This window comes from Cervus canadensis, chromosome 6 (assembly GCF_019320065.1).
Source record: "Cervus canadensis isolate Bull #8, Minnesota chromosome 6, ASM1932006v1, whole genome shotgun sequence".
NCBI classification, from domain to species: domain Eukaryota; kingdom Metazoa; phylum Chordata; class Mammalia; order Artiodactyla; family Cervidae; genus Cervus; species Cervus canadensis.
In genome coordinates this window covers 79,470,923-79,488,427 of record NC_057391.1, presented here as the reverse complement: position 1 = coordinate 79,488,427, position 17,505 = coordinate 79,470,923, and the positions used below count along the sequence as shown (strand labels likewise).

At 35.8% G+C, this 17,505-nt stretch overlaps 1 protein-coding gene across 10 annotated transcripts in view; it reads left to right on the top strand.

Moving 5' to 3' along the window:
- NUMB (NUMB endocytic adaptor protein) overlaps positions 1–17,505 on the top strand; it is a 175,049-nt gene that overhangs the window by 55,820 nt on the left and 101,724 nt on the right. For all 10 annotated transcript variants that reach the window (XM_043472486.1, XM_043472488.1, XM_043472491.1 and 7 more), the window contains exon 2: positions 9,251–9,382. The gene's annotated coding sequence lies outside the window, so the exon portion shown is untranslated. The remainder of the gene's footprint in view (positions 1–9,250; positions 9,383–17,505) is intronic.

The window sequence follows — 17,505 nt, the reverse complement described above, 5'->3', positions numbered from 1 at the left end:
GCATCAGGGTCTTTTCAACTGAGTCAGCTTTTCGTATCAGGTGGCCAGAGTATTGGAGTTTCAGCTTCAACATCAGTCCTTCCAATGAACACCCAGGACTGATCTCCTTTAGAATGGACTGGTTGGATCTCCTTGCAGTCCAAGGGACTCTCAAGAGTCTTCTCCAACACCACAGTTCAAAAGCATCGATTCTTCTGCACTCAGTTTTCTTTATAGTCCAACTCTCACATCCATACATGACTACTGGAAAAACCATAGCCTTGACTAGATGGACCTTTGTTGACAAAATAATGTCTCTGCTTTTTAATATGCTGTCTCGGTTAGTCATAACTTTACTTCCAAGGAGTAAGCGTCTTTTAATTTCATGGCTGCAGTCACCATCAGCAGTGATCTGGGAGCCTGAAAAAATAAAGTGTGTCACTGTTTCCCCATCTATTTGCCGTGAAGTGATCCACTGGCTATTACACAGACAGAAAAATGAGAATCAGTATTCACCCATATTATATGTGATGCATGCCTGTTTTTCTCTCTTTTTCTCTTTTCTCTTTATGTGCTGACTGTGCCCTAAATGACTTCACAGTTCATTTTCACAGTTCAGGGTCTTTGACTTGGTTTTCTTTGGAGAACAGGTGTGTTGATCTGGTTTTCCTTTTCTTATAGAGTGTTTCAGGGATAGCATTTCATGAGGTAAGAGTGCAGCTGGCTAAGCAGGAGGACTGTTCCACACCTGGAAACATCTGGTTCTTGAGCTCTATAAAGTTTCAGCTAGCACTAAATTTGGATTTAGCCCTTAAGTACCTGCTACTCCTTGATGAAATGAATTCCTTAGGTATGCCTTAACTAGATATTTTGAGTTATCCCAGTGTTACACCATTCTCTGAGATGCAAGGAGCCGGGTTGCTTCTGGCTTTCTATTCTTGATATTTACTGTGATGTCAGGCTTGGCTCCCCCTATTTTTTATCTTAACCATAAACTGTATATTCTTTAAGGCTCAAATCTTAGTAGTTGATTCTTCAGTTTTCTGGTGGCTTGCTAGTGCACATTCAGATACTTCACGTATTTCCTCTTTCTTGAAGTTTTCATTCTGCTTGCAGACTAAATAGAAGTTTTTTCACTGAAGAGGAAAAGAGTTAATTTATGAGAATTTATTTGATTTTAATCTTAAGTAATTATAAAGTTAAGCAGAGAACTACGTTTTAACTCTGATTCAGTGTTTATAGTTATTTAGAATTATTAGAATTTTAACTTACAGAGCTATGCTTTGAATCTCAGAGGGAGAATATTTGCACTTGGTACTGTTCTTGATGACTCTTAACAGGAATAACCAAGGTACTGTTATGTGTATATACATATATATATAGTTTTAGCCAGCACTAAAACTGTGTATGTATATAGTTTTAAATCTTGTTTTTATGACTGTAGGACTCAAAAATAATAAATAGGCATTGTATTCATTCCAGTCTAGAAGTTGTGTATGGTTTGCATTATTGTTTTTTGTAGCAAAATATATGTAACATAAAATTTACTGTTTGAACCATTTTTCAGCGTACAGTTCAGTGGCATTCAGTACAGTGACATGGTTGTGCAGCTATCCGCACCATCCATCTCCAGAACTTGAACTTCCCAAGATGAAGCAGTGTGTCTGTTCAAGGTTAACTTTCTATGCTGCTGCTCCCTCAGCCCATAGCAACCTCCGTTCTGCTCTCTGTCTCTAGGAATATGACTACTCTGAGTATCTATTGGCCACCTGGATCGTTTCCATTTTTTGGCTGTTGTGACTGATGCTACTAGAACATTGGTGTACAAATATCGGTATGAGTCCTGCTTTCAGTTCTTTTAGGTATATGCTCAGTAACAGAATTGCTGGATTGCATGGTGATTCTGTGCTTAATTTTTTTGGGGGAATGGACATACTGGTTTTCTTTTGCATCTGTATAATAGATATATTTTTAATAAATAATTACAGGTCTGTTTCTATAATTTTTAAGTGGCTGCATAGGGTTCCAGACTATGGATATGTCTTGGTTTATTTGTAGATGTTTCTATCGTTAACAATTCTTGCTATAATAAACACTATTATGGTTCATTTATTCATCAGATATTTACTGAACACCTGTATATGCTCTGCATGTGTAATGGCTCTTTTGTACAGACATATTTGCACACATCCGTTTACTTAGGATAAACTTTTTAGAAGTGAGACTGTTGGGTCAAAGGATGGGCATATTTTGAAATGTGATTATTTTCCTGAAAGTTTTTATACTTATAAACTATTTAAAAATATAGTCCCAAATAATGAATAGGAATGTCAGATGCCCCATGCTTTATGAAACACTGGGTATTATTGATCTTTTTAGTATTTGTTAATCTGAGATGAGCGTAATTTGCATCTCTTTGGTCACTACTAGTGAAGTTGAACATCTTGTGCTTACAGTTTTGTTTCCTCTTTTGTCAGTTGCGTATTCATGTATTTCTGCTCCTATCTCTTTCTTATTAACTGGTTAGAACTCCTTATATACTAAGGATATTAAATATTTTATATATATTTTTTATATTATATGTATTTTCCCCAAATAGTCATTTTTGTCTCTTATTTTTTCTTCATAATCTCTTCTGCAGTGTAGCTGCTTTACTTTTTATAGCCAGTTTTATTAGTCCTTTACAATTTCTGTTTGGTCTCTTTTTTCTGATGGTCTTGGCCGACCCTGATTTAATTCTGTGTGTGTGTGTGTGTGTGTGTGTGTATAAGGGAGTGATTTGTAGAAAAACTTTCTTAGAAATAGAAATCTCTGCATGAACTGATCTGTTTTGAATTAAATCTGACATTGAAAGTAGTTTGGGAAAATGAAATATAAAAGGCAGGTGAAGAATCAAAAGTTTTAACTTTTTTTTTTAAATGAAAATCTTCGTAAAGATTGATGAAAACGTTTCCAAACCAATACTTATTTGCCATAGAAAATAAGTACATATTGAACCTAATTTACTTTTTACTGATCTCTTAAGGATTCGGGAAATATTTACTTGTTAATTTAGGTATGTAGGCTATAGTAGATTGGAGAAATGGTATATTAACTTCAGGAGCTATTCCACAGTTTTTTACTTGTTTTCAAAATTTCTTTCATTGTGTGTTGTTAGAGGTTGTTGAAGAGGATGCTGCTTCGGTTGGTATTCTTTGTCTTTGTAACTGCTTTTGCCTATGTCTCATTCCTTGAAACCTTTGATTGCTTTTAATCCTGATCTTTTCTGTATCTTGTTGCTATATCTGGTTCTTGACTTTTTTGATCTTTTAATACCTTTATTCTTTTGTTCCTATTCTTGATTTCAACTTGAGCTTTATAAGGATTGAAAGAATTTAATCATACCATGTAGTCTTTAATTTTTATATACAGATTCTTTCCAGCATTGTGTACATTTTAAACTCCCAGTGCACAACTCTTCTGGACATTTGAGTTTGCTAACTACCTGGATGTTAGGGGAGGATGTATATGTAGAGCAAGTATTACAGTCATTTGACCTAGAATATAATAATGAAAAGTGAAAATACAATAATGGAGAGTGGAAAAGTTGGCTTAAAACTCAACATTCACAAAACTAAGATCATGGCATCCGATTCCATCACTTCATGGTGAATGGAAGGGGAAAAAGTAGAATCAGTGACAGATTTTTCTCTGCCATGAAATAGAAGATGCTTGCTTATCGGAGGAAAAGCAATGACAAACCTAGATAGCATATTAAAAAGCAAAGACAATTACTCAGCCATTAAAAAGAATACATTTGAATCAGTTCTAATGAGATGGATGAAACTGGAGCCCATTATACAGAGTGAAGTAAGCCAGAAAGATAAACACCAACACAGTATACTAACACATATATATGGAATTTAGAAAGATGGTAATGATAACCCTATATGCAAGACAGAAAAAGAGACACAGATGTATAGAACAGTCGTTTGGACTCTATGGGAGAAGGCGAGGGTGGGATGATCTGAGAGAGTAGCATTGAAACATGTATATATCAAGTGTGAAACAGATCGCCAGTCCAGGTTGGATGCATGAGACAAGTGCTCAGGGCTGGTGCACTGGGAAGACCCAGAGGGATGGGATGGGGACGGAGGTGGGAGGGGGGTTCAGGATGGGGAACACATGTAAATCCATGGCTGATTCATGTCAGTGCATGGCAAAAACAACTACAATACTGTAATTAGCCTCCTACTAATAAAAATATTTGTTGCTTAAAAAAAAAAAGCAAAGACATCACTTTGCTGACAAAGGTCTGTATAGTCAAAGCCATGGCTTTTCCAGTAGTCATGTATGGATGTGAGAGTTGGAGCATAAAAAAGGTGAGTGCTCAAGAATTGATGCTTTCAAATTGGTGCTAAAGAAGACTTGAGAGTCCCTTGGACTGCAAGATCAAACCAGTCAGTCCTAAAGGAAATCAACCCTGAATATTCATTGGAAAGACTTAGGCTAAAGCTGAAGCTCTAATACTTTGACCACCTGATGGGAAGAGCGAACTCATTGGAAAAGACCCTGATACTGGGAAATATTGAAGGCAAAAGGAGAAGAGGGCAGCAGAAGATGAGATTGTTAGATAGCATCACTGACTCAATGGACATGAACTTGAGCAAACTCCAGGTGATAGTGGAGGACAGGGATGTCTAGCTTGCTGCGGTCCATGAGGTCACAAAAAGTTGGGCACAACTTTGCCACTGAACAACAACAAATAAGAATGAAATAAAATCATACTTATAATGATTTGATGAAAATGTTGAGCCTTGTGAACCTAATCATGAACCTGCCTTGTGACCTTGATCAAATCCTTAAAGTGGTATAGTTTTCATTTTGTAAATTTAGATGGTTTCTTATTTTAGCTTTCTTTGCCTTAGAGTTTTGCTTATAGCAAATGCAAGAGCCAAAGAGTTAAGAGTTCGAGGACTTTAAGGAACATCTGCCGTCTAATTTGTTCTCTCTACAAGTATTTGCTGGCACTGTTTTGGTTTTGAGGATACAGTGAAGTCCCTGGCTTCATGGAGTTTACAGTCTTTTATGAAACGAAGGTTATAAAGAACTCTGTGATCTTATTTAAAGAGTCCTCATTTCATTTTGGTGGGTTTTAATATGCTTAAAAGAAAAAGGATTTGGTCCCTTTTATGCCAGATAGGAAATGAGGAACTGTAAAGCAAGAGGAAAAAACCCTAAAAGGGTGAACAAGGACAGTGCCTCTCAAATTTTTCTGTGTGTATGAATCACATGAGGATCTTGTTAAATTGCAGATTCTGAACCAATAGGTCCAACGTCGGGCCTGGGATTTTGCATTTCTGACAAACTTCTGGATGCTGCTTGTGGTACCAGTCTATGAACTACAGTTTGAGTAGCAAGGAATTAGTATTTTGTTAAGAGAAAAGAATAGCTTGTTAACCTTTTTGAGAGGAGGGATTTGGGGCCATGCAGCATAGGCTTGGAGTTCTGAGCAACACATCACTCAGAACTTGACCTTAGTGAAATGAAATTATAAGAGCTATTAATTTCATATGTAAAGAGGGAGTATTAAGGAGGTAGTCAACATCTGATTTTTTTTGGATGGCATCTATAACTAAGGCTGGATGGCTTAAAGGGTCTAAAACCTTTGAAAAGGTACTAGGAGGTGAAAGACATGGGGATCTTCAGGTATGATAAAAATAACTAGTCAGATAAACAAAATTTATGAGTAAAGTATTATTAGCTAGGAGGACTTAGTTTGTAATTGGGAAGATTTTCTCTCCTCTTTATACTTAATCTAACTGGCATAGTGATTCTAGTTTTAAAAAAAGTAAGTGCTGGTGGTTGTTTTTTAATATGTATGTGTATTTTTTCCTGTAGGCACATTCTGTGTGGAAAGTATGTCAAATTTCTTTGTTACAGGTCTGAATAAAGCTTAAATGTGCTTAAGTTGCCCTTTTCTGATCTGTTCCTCTAGTGTTAGCTACTTGGAGCATAAATAACCTAGGAGTTCATTTATCTTCATAGAATTAGCAGAAGACTCTTAATCTTGGAAGTGGTATAAAATGCCCAGTGGATATCAAACATTTACCCATAGGAAAAAATTTGGCAAGCCAAATCTTTGAACCAGCAGGCTTTTATTTAGTTCTGTGAATTCACAATGATAGTGTTTCCAATTATGTTTTTTACACCCCCCCCCATTCTTGTACTATTTTAGAAGTAATATATATTCATATATCCTCTTTAATAAACACCTAATTTGTTACAGACTGAAGATGTTTGGAAATTACTGCTAACACCCATAATTTATTATGGCTCCTGTCATTGGAATATTGGTTTCCTTTGCAAATAGGTATAATATGGTAAGGAGACTTAGTTATCGTTTGTTATATAGGCAGAAAGATGTGAAATGTAATCATGGATTACACTGAGATAAATCTCAATATTCCTTTAATTGTATTAGTTCATTATGATTAAATGAACTACATGTAATGTGTTTTTACTAGTTATGTATCCAGTCGATTTTATTTAAATCGACTGTATTTAAATCGACATATTTAAAAAGCATTTGCTGCACCTATTGTTATTTTGGTATTTAGTTCTTTTTTAACTTAATTGTTAAAACCAAAAGTAAAACATTAAAGCATTATAGTCTGTTCTAGAATCAGGCCAAGGAAAAAATGAAGTAAAACACATTGTATGCTAAAAATATATTTTGCAACTTACATCTGAAATTGTTTTGTTATAGCATCTATTAGAAATTAATTTCAACTCTCCTTATTCTGTAGGTTTTTTATAATGTAATTATCTGAAAGTGGATGTCCATATAAAATAAGTTTCTAGTGTCTTCCAATTTTTAACTCAGTTTAACATATAGAACCATATAAGCCTTTCCTATATATTCTGAAAGCTCAACGTAGTAATACCTGGAAATGTAATTGAAATATAAAATAAATGAAAAAGTAAAGTAAATGAGAAAGAAATTACAGATAAGCTTAACATTGAAATAATTAAATTTAAAAGAATAAAAAGATGTGTCTTGTTAATTTACACTGTTGCACTGGTGTGTGGGGCTTTTGAGGGCAGGAACTGTGCTATATATTTGTGTTTGCACACATATTAAAGGACTCTCTGTTTAGTGGTTTTTTTGTTTTGTTTTTTTAAGAGTCATTAGAGCAAATGTTCCTACTTCTGGTAAAATATGTTTTGTTTTTTCTTTATTTAGTTAAAGAAAAATATAAAAGAGTAGTCTGGGGTCATGCAGCCTGTTTTTTTTTTTTTTAAAATATCAACCCTCCTGCATAGTAGTTTTGTGATGTTGAAAGTAACTTCTCTATGCCTCAGTTTTTCTAGTTATAAAATTATAATATTAATAGTCAATTTCATAAGCAGTGTTATCGAGATTAAGTGAGATAATTAATCCATGGAAAATGTTTTGAAGAGTTTTTGGCAAATAAGTACTCTCAAGAATATTTTTTAAATAAAGAAGAATATTAATTGCTGCTAGTCTTTTTATTCAGGAACACCACTATTGGCATTGTTAATGGTGAATTTATTTGCTTTTCAAAACAGGCATACATATCCAGGTTCCAGTATCATAGGTTTGGGTGATTAATATATACACTTAAAATTAGTTTTGAATAAAAACCTTAAGAATTTTTACTTTCAAGCTACTGTAACTTTAATTCCTATGGGGAAAAAAGAGAGAAGTCATTCATTTAATAAGTCATTTTTTCCTTATAAACTATTTGATACCTGTTCTTTACAAGGCATTGTACTATGTGCTAGAAATACAAAATGGAGCAAACTTGGTTGTGTCCTTCCATTGTTTATAGGCTAGTAGAGAAAGGTACCACTGAGTGTAAATCAGTGTTGAAATAATCCCTTTTGTGCCAGATCATTAATACATGATACATTTTTATTTTGCCTTCTGGAAGGTATATAAGCCAAACTTTCGGGTGGATTGACTCTTTGCCCTTAACATCTTATCTATTTACCATAACTCAGTGGTAGCTGTTATCATTCCTGTTTTGCAAATATGGAAATTGAGGATCAAAGAGGTAAATTCTCACACAACTACAAAGGTCAGTCCAAAATCCTGCTTATTTAAAAACGCATTCATTCTGCTAGTCTACCTCCTATGTATATGTCATAGGTGCAAAACCTCTATTTGAAGACTTAACTCACTAAATTGTGTCTGAAGTTTATGCGTTGATTTCCCTGTTACATTGGGAGATTTTTTTAGAGCAGAGATTAGTCTGAAATATTTCTAGGGCTCCTCAGCCACTAGTAGAGTACTTGTCATATATTGGGTACATAATATTAGTGGACTAATAAATGAATATTTAGAATGTTAGAAGTAAAAGGAATTTTAGATTCATGTACATAATATTAGACACTAGAATTTCTAAAAATTTGAGATCATTTACATAGGGCTGTAACTTTAGATTTTTACTCTTTAGGGTATTTAAAACACAACTAGTACTGTCTATCACATCTTATAAAAGAAGCCATTTTAACACCAAAATAGTAGGAAGGACAGTTTCATAGTAGGCAGTTTGGTAACTTTAAACCCATATTTTGTCATGGCTGGCACCTGTTCAAGAAATGCAGCCCTCCTGTTAAAGGTAATGTATCTCAGAGAAATATCTTAAGTTCTTACTACAAGGCAGAATGGTCACTGAATTTAAAATCCAGGTCTTCTGACCCTCAGCCCCAAATTTTGATCCTATCCGCTCAGTCTTCATCACATGATGAGATTCAGTTCAGTTCAGTTTTCTTTACTCAGTCGTGTCCAACTCTTTGCGGCCCCATGGACTGCAGCGTCCCAGGCTTCCCTATCCATCACCAACTCCTGGAGCTTGTTCAAACTCATGTCCATCAAGTCGGTGATGCCATTGAACCATCTCATCCTCTGTCACCTCCTTCTCCTCCTGCCTTCAGTCTTTCCCAGCATCAGGGTCTTTTCCAGTGAGTCAGTTCTTTGCATCAGGTGGCCAAAGTATTGAAGCTTCAGCTTCAGCATTAGTCCGTCCAATGAATATTCAGGACTGGCACGTACAATTTTTGTCTTCACTAAAATTCTATAATTATTAAGAAGTAGAGCTGGATTAAATCCATATTACCCAAATTCATTTTAGTGAAACCTGTGCATTCACTTCTCTGTGATCTTACCCTCCTCTAACAGCCCCTGTTCAGTTGTAGAGGTGGAATTATAAATGATTTTTAAAAGGCATCTATATTTAACATTTTCTTTCTTTGAAAATTTCAGATTTGGGGCTTAAGCAACTTCTTCCAAGGAAGAAGGCCAGTGCAGCTGCTGTTATAACCCAAGATCTTGATCCACATCCATAGATTGGAATATTGGTGGGCCAGCCATCCTCAGATACCTCACTCAGGACAGGTAAGTGAAAGAGAAATCAGGATAAGAAAAGTAGGATGAATATTAATAGTCTTCCTTCCTATTTCTTATTAGATGCAAACAGTTGACTGCCTTTAAGAATTTAACCCTTTAAGCTGGTTAAAAACAAAGCATCTGGAATCTTAGGTGGTTGGGGCAAAAGATTCTCTTGTAAAATATGTGTCAGATGTTAACAGTGGTGAAACTTAGGATAATTAAAGTTCCTTTCTTTCTTGTTTTGTACATTTTCCAGATTGTATTTATGAACTTGTGTTATTTATTTCTTGTTGCATAACAAACCACTCAAAACTTAGTGGTTTTAGACCTGTCAGTCATTTATTTTGCTTGTGTATCTGTAATTTGGGTAAGGCTCGCTTGGCGGGGACAGCTTGTCTGTTAACAAGAGGAGTGAGGTGGGGTTACTGGCGGAAAGGGGGTAGCTCATTCCCTGGGAGCTGTAATCGTTTGAAGGCTTGCTCACTCTTGTGTCTCATAGTTAATGCTGGCTGTTGGTAGGGACCTGGGCTGTAGGCCAGAACACCTATATATGACCTGTTTTGACTTTTTGGTTTCCTCACAGCATGTTGGCTGGGTTCCAAGAGAGAGCATCCCAAAAGAGCAAGGTGAAGTTGTATGGCATATTTGACTTAGTTTTTGGAAGTCACATACTGTTAATTTGCTCTCTTCGAATGGTTGAAGTAGTCATGAAGGTCTCCTCAGGTTCAGAGGAGTAGCTGGACGTAGAACCCTGCCACTTGAAGGGAAGAGTATCAGCATAAGATGATAAGAGCCTACGGCATGGAATCTGCCATTGTAGGATAAAGAATATAAACATGGGCGTAATAAATGAAAAAGGTGAATATTTGCAGGAAATTATGGTGTATGAGTCCAATAAGAATTTTGTGTTCTCTTCTTGTTTACTGAAATATACTGAAAATAAGATGCCTAAACAGGAAGAAGTAAAATCAGTTTTGAGTTTTATTTCATATCGACAAAGCAGCATGCTGCTGTACTCAAAAGTAGAGACAAAACTTTATAAACAAGATGAAAAATAAGATTTGTAGTTCAGGTTTTTTTGTTTCTAGAAAATACTAGTCATTTTTGTTCAAAGTCTACTCGGGTGTTTTATTTTCTTGTTTATTTTAATAATTTGAGAATTATTTGGGAAACTGGTTTCTAATATAGTAGATATGAGATGTTTAACAAAAGTATTTAAAATTTTTGGCAAGGAAGTGATTGTCATAGCATAGAATTGACCATATTAATCTTTTTTCTTTTTTTGGCCGCATGTGACATATGGGATCTTAGTTCCTTGACCAAGGCTTGAACCCTTGCCCTTTTCTTTGAAAATATGGAGACTTAACCACTGGACTGCCATGGAAGTCCCCATATTAATCATTTTTTCACTGTACAGTTCAGTGGTAATAAATATGCTCACACTATTGTGCCACCAATCTCCTAAATCTTGCAGAACTCTAAATCTTGCAAAATTGAAATTCTACCCAATAAACACCTCCCTATTCCCCTCTCCCTTTAGCCCCTGGCAACCAACATTCTATATTCTATGTGTAAATTTGATCACTCTAGGTACTTCATGTAAATGGAATTATATACTATTTATCTTACTGTGACTGGCTTAATTTCACTTAGCGTGGTGTCTTTGAGGATCACACATGCTGTAGCATGTATCAGAGTTTCTTTCATTTTAAGGCTGAATAACATTCCATTGTTTGTGTATAGCACATTTTATTTATCCATTCATCCTTTATTGGACACTTGGGTTGCTTCCACCTTTTGGCTATTGTGAATAATGCTGCTATGAGTATTGGTATGCAAATATCTCTTTGAGCCCATGCTTTCTGTTCTTTTGTGTGTATACCCAAAAGTGGAATTGTGGTGCTTGGTTTAAATTTTGAGGAGCTGCCATACCGTTTTACATTCACACTAACAGTGCAGAAAGGTTCCAGTTTCTCCACATCCTCACCAACTCTTGTTTGTTTTTCAGTAAAGGTCTTTCTAATGGGTATGAGCTGGTATCTCATTGTGGCTTTGATTTGTATTTTTCTAATGATTAGTGATATTGAGCCATCTGAGCATCTTTTCATGTGCTCGTTGGCTTTTATACAAATATAGTTTCTTTGGAGAATATCTATTCAAGTCCTTCACCTACTTTCTAATCAAGTTGTTTGGTTTTTTGTTGTTGTTGAATTGTTGGAGCTCTAGATGTTAACTGCTTATCACATATAAGATTTGCATTCTCACTATCACTGTCTTGCATTTAGGTCTCAGTGGTGTCTTTCAACTGTCACATAGGCCCCCAACCAGCCTTTTTTCTTCCAACTTTGTTTTCTAGTCTGTTAGGAAGTTACTCTGCATGGATATCTGCATTAATTTTTATATTACAGTAGATGCTTACCTTAGTTTACTGTGCTCTGCAGATACTGCATTTTTTACAAATTTAAGGTTTGTGGCAGCCCTGCATGGAACAAGTCTGTTTATGTCATTTTTCCAACAGCATTTGCTCACCTCATGTCCCTGTGTCACATTTTGGTAATTCTCACAATATTTTAGGCATTTTCATTTTCATTATATTTGTTATGGTGTTCTGTGATCAGTGATCTTTGGTCTTACTGTTGCAAAAGATTATGACTCTGAAAGCTCAGATGGTGGTTAACATTAGTCTTAAATTAAGGTATGTACATTGTTTTCTTAGACATAATTCTATTGTACACTCTAAATATTTAGACTACAGTGTAAGCATAACTTTTCCCCAGTTTTATTGAGATATCATTTAAGTGCTGTGCTATGCTTAGTCGCTCAGTCATGTCCGACTCTTTGCGACCCCAAGGACTGTAGCCCACTAGGCTCCTCTGTCCATGGGGATTTTCCAGGCAAGAATACTGGAGTCGGTTGCCATGCACTCCTCTAGGGGATCTTCCCAGCCCAGGGATCGAACCCAGGTCTCCTGCCTTGCAGGCGGATTCTTCACTATCTGAGCCACCAGGAAGTACAGCAGTGTATAAGTTTAAGGTATACAGCATAATGATTTGACTCATATATATCATGAAGTGATTATCACTTCAGTCACTAAGTCATATCCGACTCTTTTGCAATCCATGAACTGCAGCACACCAGGCTTCCCTGTCCTTGACTATCTCCTGGAGTTGCTCAAACTCATTTCTATTGAGTCAGTGATGCCATCTGACCATTTCATCCTCTGCCCCCTTCTCCTCTCAGTGAAACTTATCTGTCACCTCATAGTATAACAAAAGGAAAAACTGCAGCCCTCCAGGCTCCTCTTCCATTCTCCAAGCAAGAATACTGGAGTAGGTTGCTCTGCCCTCCTCCAGGGGATCTTCCCAGCCCAGGGATTGAACCCAGGTCTCCGGCATTGCAGGTGGATTCTTAACCAACTGAACCACCAGGGAAGTCCATAGTAAAACAAAATTAAAAGGAAAAAAATTTTCCTTGTGATGAGAACTCTTAAGATTTACTTTCTTAACTCTCATTTATAACATACAGCAGTATTCATTATATTTACCATATTGTACATTATGTCCCTAGTACATACTTATAACTGGAAGTTTGTACCTTTTGATTGCCTTCATGTAATTCTCCCCTTCTCCACTCCCCTCCCTCTGGTAACCACAAATCTTTTTTTCTATAAATTTTGTTTTTGATGTGTAATTGACCTACAATCTCCAAAATTCAGTTTTAGAATATCTTCATTACCATCCCCCCATAAAATTCCTTGTGCCCATTTGCAATAAATTCTCGTACCTATGTCCAGCCTCAGGTAGTCAGTAATCTACTTTGTGTTTTAAAAATTTCCTTTTCTGGAGATTTCATGTAGTTGGAATCATACAATATGTGGTCTCATGTCTGGCCTTTTTCACTTGGCTTAATTTTTTTTTTAAGATTTTTTTTTATGTGGACCGTTTTTAAAGTCTTTATTGGATTTATTATGGTATTATTTCCATTGTTTATGTTCTGGTTTTTTGGCTGTGAGTCATATGGAATTTAGCTCCTTGATCGGGAATTGAGCTCACACCCCCTGCATTGGACTGCCAGGGATGTCCCTAGCTGCATTGTTCTTTTTTATTAGTGAATAGTATTCCATTGTATGACGATACCACATTTAAAAAATTCATCGGTTGATAGACCTTTGGATTGTTTCTCCTTTTTGACTGTTATTATATTTGTGTTATTATATTTATCATCTCATGCTTTAAACCTTTTCTACTTATGTGATTAATATGTGACTATAGTATTGTCCAGATGTAGTTTAAATGTACACACATTGAAGGATACACTAAAAATATTTTAGTAATGGGATACAGGATCAAAAAAGTTTGGAAGTCACTGTTCTAGTCCAGAACAGCCAGAAAACAGAAAGTAATCAGAATTATCCTAAGTCACAGGTCTGATTTACCACTCATAATTATACTCTACTACTTGTGAAATAAATTTCTAAATGTGGTGTTTAAGGAGCCCTACGTTATGGGCCTAAACTCTTATCTGTTTTCTAGCTACCACTTCAGTTTTATAGCTCACTGCTTCCTTTTAGATTATTTTCACCAAATTTCTTGTAGTTCCTTCAATACATCTGCCTTTGAGCTTTTGCCAGCTATTCCATTTGCCTAGAATGCTGTTTCTTGCCCACCTTAGCCTCTTGGGGGTACTTTGATAAATTATTTAAACTCCAGATACATTGCCTCTTTGAATCGCTTTGTGGCTCACCCAAGTCACTTTCACCATTTCATCTTCTATGATACCTCTGTATGTAGTATCTACCTTTATTATAGCAACTCTCAAACTAAATTGCAATTATATATTAGTGTATCTGCATCCTTCATTGGCCTGCTACGTCCTTGAGGACAAGGAATGGACCTGTTTATCCAGTAGGTGTTGAATAAATGAATGAGTAGTAGTCTCATGGGGGAGTCACATGATCCTGAGAGTGAGTACCTTCTTAGATTCTGTGCTAGGGTACTTCACTTGCCTCATCCTAGTTTAGACCCTGTGGTGGTAGTTTAGTCTCAAAGTTGTGTCTGACTTTTGTGACCCCCATGGACTGTAGCCCACCCACCAGGCTCCTCTTTTCATGGGATTTCCCAGGCAAGAAAACTGGAGTGGGTTGCCATTTTTCCTTTTCCAGGGGATCTCTTCCTGACCCAGGGATCAAACCCAGGCCTCCTGCATTGCAGGCAGATTCTTTACCATCTGAGCCACCAGGGAAGACCTGTTAAAGTAGGTTAGGTTAAATTTTTTCTTTTTAAAATTTGTAGTTGGGTACTTTCTCCCATCCTCTTGATATGATTGTCCTAAATCCAGAGACTATTGAGATTCGGATAATTACTTGTTAGATGCAGATTTTTTTTTTTCTCTCTTTTTTTTGGTGGCCCCCTGAGGCTTGTGGAATCTTAGTTCCCTGACCAGGGGTTGAACCTGTGCCTTGCTATGACAGTGCCAAGTCCTAACCACTGGACTGCCAGGGAATTCCCAAAATTTTCTGATTTTATCATTTTTGGAATCATTTAGAAATCTAGCTTCCCTCCATATTTTCTAAATTAAGCCTTGCCTTTTTCAAAAAAGAAAAAAATGATGCCACACTATCTGTTAGAGATGCAAAGTTTCGCGTTTTCACAAGGGTCGTTATTTTAGTTGGAAAGGATAGTAGCAGTTGTTAATGAAAAGGTTTCAGGACAGTCAAGGTGATATGTTGAGACTTCTGTCATAAGTACTGTTTGTTTCTTCGAAAGGCCTGCTGATAGTTTGATCTCAGGAACAGAGAAAGAAGACTCTTGATACTGAATCATTTTAGGAATTAAAGATTTTCATTAGTAAGCAGAATGAATGATATCAGAATTCCTATGTAAAGCAGGACAACTGTGGTTTGGAGAAGCTGAAGAAGAACTTTTTCTCAGTGGTTATGCCAGTGGTGAAATGATAACAATACCAACTGCTGTTTACATTTATTTGTGTACCAGATGCTATTTTAAGCCATGTATATACTTTCTTCTTTAATCCGGATGAGGTAGGTGGTTTTACAGATGAAGAGACAAGCCTAGAATGGTTAAATGACTTTGAAAACCAGAAGGAGAATTTAAATCCAAGATTAATTCCAAAGAGTGGATGCTCTTTCCACTGCACATAGTACTGATTTGGATGTCTTTTACTTATAGTGAACTATCTTATTTTTTAGGCCAAAGGATAGATGTTCAAGTGGTCTTCTGGGAGGGTAGAATGGAAAGTTGATTTTATAATCACCTTCTATTCTTGTTTTATAGTATGGCATTGTTGTATATAGATAAGAAATTTGAGGGCCAGGAGTAACTGATAGCATAACAGCTGTTTCTTTGAAGTTGAAAGTGGTTATTACAATTTTAAGTTAATCCCATTTTAAAGGATCAGTTTTAATTGTTTTATCCTTACAGGTTATAGCTAAATTCCCTTGATATTTGCCTGACTTTGGGGGTACTAAATTTTAATATTTCTTTTAAAAGAAACTTTTATAAGAAAAGGGTTAAGGAAATGTCTCTTGCCATATTACATGTTTCTTCGTTTTTTAAAAAACTTCAGTATAGTTGATTTACAATACTGTGTTAGGGTAGGCAAAGTGATTCAGTTATATATATATATGTATTTTTTTTCAAATTATCTTCCATTATAGGTTATTACAAGATATTGAATATAGTTTCCTGTGCTATACAGTAAATGCTTATTCATTTTTTATGTGCAAAAAATTGTCATTCTGTAGATTTTGATTCATAAACTAAAACACAGAAACAAAGTTTTGATGTAGCTCAAAGTTCTCGCATACATTTTGTTTGTAAGATCTTTTAATAATTGAAGTTCAATTCAACAACTTTGTACTAATCAATTCATTGAAGATGTTGAGGTAGGTAAGAAATGGGAGCCAAAACTTCATGGTCTTAAAGAATTTTAAATCTATTAGAATAGCTTTATTAGAAGAAATCTATTAGAAGAGATGGAACTTGTAAATAACCATAAAAAAGATACTATGTTTCTTATATAGATGCCAAATTTCAGTGTGCAACTTCTAGTACTTCTTGAGCCTTATAGGTGAGAAATATTCTTACTTGCTTCATGGATATGGCATTTGATCTGTGTCCTGAAGATTGAGTAGTAGTTTATCTAAGTTGGAGCCTGAAAAAAGGTCAGTTTACACTGAGGGGTTACTTAAAGATGAGGAAGAAGAGTGGAGGTGCCCCCTGGTTCATTAAGTGAGGTGTGTGGTTTCTGAATCTTTTCATTCCTGTTTGATTTTTTTTTTTGTAGACTGGACATATTTCAGTAGTTTGATTTTTTGGAAAACATTAAAATGGAAGAGAAAGAAAAAGTATATTTTAATTCAAAGGACATTGAAATCTTATTCACAACTTTTGGTTACTTTATTTTTCAGTTCTAAAATTTCTATTTGTTCTTCTTTGTCTTCTGTTTTTTTTTTTTTTGCTGGTGATTTCTGATTTAACATTTATTTCAAGAATGTTTGATATTTATTTGAGCATTTTTACAATAGCTGCTTTAAAGTCCTTGTGGGGGGGGCGGGGCCGGGCAAAAAAAATAAATAAATAAAGTCCTTGTGGGACAATTCCAATATCTAAGTTCATCTCTTTATCAATGTTGTATTTTCCCACATGAGCTGAGATTTTTGTGGTTTTCAGGCTGAGTAATTTTGGTTTGTATCCTGGACGTTCAATCTGAGTATTATATAATGAGATTCTAGGTTTTGTTTACTTTCTGTGAAAAATGTTGATATTTTTGTTTTAGCATTCTATGGGTTGTGATTCTAATGTCAGTTCAGTATTGATAGCTCTGTCCGTGCTTTTCAGATCTGTCCCATGTGTGTTCCTGTCATTGGTCAGTCAGGGATTTGGGTGGAGGTCTACTCATTTTCTCAGTTTTCAAAGATTATATTATGTTAATTGGCATCAGATTCATACCTTCACAGGTTGAGAGGGAGCTCAGAGCTCATGAACAACTTTGTGGAGACATTTTCTCGAGAATAGGGAGAGAGAAGGAAAAAACAATGGAGTTTCGCCTGCCCACTTGGCAGCAGGGTTCTGTGGGACAGAGAGAAATAGTCCCCTCAAGAATTTTCG